The sequence below is a fragment of the Rhinolophus sinicus genome, linkage group LG03, assembly GCF_036562045.2.
Source record: "Rhinolophus sinicus isolate RSC01 linkage group LG03, ASM3656204v1, whole genome shotgun sequence".
NCBI lineage: Eukaryota > Metazoa > Chordata > Mammalia > Chiroptera > Rhinolophidae > Rhinolophus > Rhinolophus sinicus.
In genome coordinates this window covers 86,348,411-86,352,246 of record NC_133753.1, presented here as the reverse complement: position 1 = coordinate 86,352,246, position 3,836 = coordinate 86,348,411, and the positions used below count along the sequence as shown (strand labels likewise).

The following is a 3,836-nucleotide window of genomic DNA, read 5'->3' as shown; positions in this document are numbered from 1 at the left end:
TTTCACATCTTTTATTCTTAGAATTTGCATGAATGATTGATTCTCCAATATCAGATTTTCTGAAGCAGATCCACCAATTTATTTATTAAAATTCATTTTTTTTTTGCTTCACCTACCCACTATGGAATATGAAATATACTGTGGTAGGGTTCTAAAACCTGATAATCTTTAAAACATCCCAGGTGATATATGCACACTAAAATTTGGAAACTATTGCAGCATGCTGGGCTGCCCACAGGGGAGGTTCTTTCCTTGGGAGCTTATTTATGGTAATTCTGAGAAGCTAAATCCTTTTGCAAAAATCATGTATATATACATACCTCTTAGGAAATTGCCACTTTCACTCTGAATGTGAAGGAAAAAATTAAAAATAGGATAATTCAATGTGAGTAAAAATCATAAGTTTAAAGAATAAGAATTGGAATGCAAATGAGACAGAAGCAATAAAAAGAGTAAGAACATGTCTATTTACCATAGTACTTCATTACATTCAAGTTTCTAAGTACAAGACAATGGAAATGAAAGGGTAATTCTAGAACTAATTGTATATGCTAGTAGTAGCTTAAGAAAATATATCATTTCATGAAATTGTTTACCCTCATGTTGACTTTTTCAACTCTTTTAATTGGCACTTACAGTATGCTAAACTTATTGTAAGGCACAATTAAAGACTCCAGATGTGAATGTGATTTAGCTTGAGAGAAACTGTGAGACACTGATGATCAATGCTAATTTCTTACATTCTACTCAAATCTTGGCAGCAACATGAGTAAATCCCACACAATGTTGTTGCCACACATTAATTATTTTCTCTTACTTTACTTCATTATGCCACACATTTGAAATTAGTAGAATTCTTCAGATAAAAACAAATAGAGGACTTTGCCAAATATATGTATGTGGTTTTTCTAAGCCAGAGACATATATCCTGAATAAAATTCCTGATGGCAGTTGAGTTATCGATTTATAATCTGGGAACAATGCTCCTGATAATATTTGGAGTCCAATTTGTTATTATTATAAGGTAACCTAAGATAGGTGTTACAAGTGAACAGGAATTTCTATAAATGTATTTTCCCCCAAATCAATACATGGATTTTATTTCATCTTCAAAATATCATAAATAAGTCTGAGGAATCACTCAACATTTTGGTGTTTCTGTAGCTGAACAACTTAGATCTTATTCATCAGCTTGTTGAACTGTTCCTCTATCAGAAACATAGATACCATCCAAACGTTTTCTGATATCCTATTTTTAACTGTTGTGGCTTGTTAAATCAAAGCAGCTAAATTTGATATAAGTTCAATATCATTTCCTTCAGGAATTAACTCATCTTGCTGGGCTTGAGATACTGAACAAGCAACACCTGACCTCATCCGAACCCTGAGGATGTATTTTTCACCCAAGAAATTTTGGATTTCTACAAGAGAGTCATTCTCCTGAATTATGACATTAATGGGGAAATGAGCACACACAGACCTCATCTTGTAATGGACATCCACTGTAACACCCTTGACCATGTTCTGTCCATCACCACAGATAGTGTGAACCATAGCCAGTTCCTTTATACGAGGTCAGACAATTAAGTTCGTGAACTTGTTGTAATGATGTTACTAACTTTTTTGATATCAGAGGGATTATTCATTATGAATTGGTACCAACTAGACAAACAGTTAACCAAGTTTACTATTTGGAAGTGCTAAAAAGGTTGCATGAAAAAGTTAGACGACCTGAACTTTTCACCAACAATCTCATGGCTCTTACATAACAACAATGCACCAGTTCACACAGCACAATCTGTGAAGGAGTTTAGCCAGTAAACAAATAAGTGTATTGGAACACACTCCCTACTCACCTGATCTGGCCCCTAACGCCTTCTTTCTTTACCTGAAGATAAAGGAAATATTTAAAGGAAGACATTTTGATGCCATTCAGGACATCAAGGGTAATATAAGGACAGCTCTGAGGGCCATTTTAGAAAAAGAGCTCCAGAATTGTTTTGAAGGGTGGACTAGGCACTGGCGTCGGTCCGTAGCTTCCCAAGAAGAGTACTTCAAAGGTGACCATAGTGATATTCAGCAATGAGGCATGTAGCACTTTTTCTAGGATGAGTTCACAAACTTAATTGTCAGACCTTCTATTTCCCCACCATTTGTCAACCCCGAGCCTCTTCTTTTTCTTTCCAAGGAGACTGAGTTCTACATTGATGTGATTGAAGTCCCTCTGCAGGGTGCCGCTGGGGGCTTCACAGCAACTGTGTGTCCCTCAGAGTGATGTCTACATTTTCTGGAATGTCCACAGTCTGTTTGCTGAGAATGATCTTCATCCTTGCAGTAGATGCAGGAAAAACAGCTCTACAAATATTTTCAATATTAGGAAATGCTCTTACTTCTTAAAATCAATTATAAGTATCTCAAATAGTGCTTTATATTATGTTTCTTACTCTTTGTTTTCTGTTACTTGAATATCTTGAGAAACTGATACATTGGACGATAAATCCAGTAAGAGAGATGGTACACAACAGGGAATATATTGACTTAGGCAGATTTGAGTTAACCCTGGCCTTGCCTTTTAATAGCTCTGACATCTTTGGCAATGAACTTTGGTATTTTCTTCTATCAGTCGAAACATCAGTGCCTATTTCACAGTGCATTTATAATGGTTAAAATGTACAATATACATGAACTGCTGGTCTGAGTTTTCTATGTTGAATAAGTAGCCAATTAAATCCTATGAATGTGATGAAGGTAGTTGATAATAGAATACTAGCAGCATATTGGATTTGAATTCATTTATAGGAAATTAGAGACAAAAAGGGGGAAAATAACTTTGAAAATGATTTAGCCATGGTAAGCCTAAGACAAGCTTAAAGAGAAGACAACAAATCAGAGGGGGTATTATAGCAACAAATTCAAGTGAGAATAGACCACTAAGGATCTTTCTTAAGATTTTAAGATTTTGAAATCTCCCTTTTCCTGTTTGTTTTTACCATAATGTCTAAATGGCTCTAAAAATGTCTCAGGAAAATTATTTTTAAAGGAGTGATGAGACATTAGATGATAAAGAGTTTCTGTTTAATTGTCCAGTGATGAAGTCTATGGATGTCTTGGTCACAAATGAAGATATAGTTAGTTTCCAAAGTTCTGAGGATTCTGGTTACACGTTTGGCGGTAAGACATTGTTGTGTGGAAAACAAGTCATATTATATCCTGTGTGTTACACCATGGCAAAGCAGAATTAGAGTTACAAAGAGTCTTCAATACCTCTTTGGAAGAATTTTAAATAATGTATTTGAAATGGAGGAGATGGAATCCTGATTTCCAATGAAAGATTAGGGCTATTAAAAATTTTAATTCTTCATTTTTAGAGTCCTGTGGAGTTTGAGAAATGTCAGATATTTATTAACATTTGCTGCTATAACACATAAACCCCGTGGTCTCTACTCTGTAACGCATAGGATTTTATTCCTTGCTCTACATTAAGGTCCGCTTTTCATTGTGGAATGGGGGGCTCCACAGAGTCATTCAGGAATGCAGGCTGCTCAAGCCTTTGCCATCTTCAACAGGTGATTTCCAAGGTTTCTCTGTCAGAAACTGTTGGCAGTATCTTGTCCAAGTCTCATGTTGCTTACCAGTGCAGAACACGGCAGCATGCCCTCTGCTACCAGCATCTGTATCGCTGGTTTGAATAAATTCATTGACAATGGAAACCCACTCTGCCTACAGACACTTCAGGCTGGTAGTGCTACCCAGCACTTCACATTCTCAGTAAAAGCTCTCAGCTGATGAGAGATGGTAGGTAAGTACCTCATTTATCTTTTCCCTGTTTGGGGGAT

General features: G+C 36.1%; 1 pseudogene; it reads right to left on the bottom strand.

The window, feature by feature from the left end:
• Window positions 1–1,180: 1,180 nt before the first annotated feature.
• LOC109458482 (large ribosomal subunit protein uL6) lies at window positions 1,181–2,327 on the bottom strand (annotated as a pseudogene).
• Window positions 2,328–3,836: the final 1,509 nt, after the last annotated feature.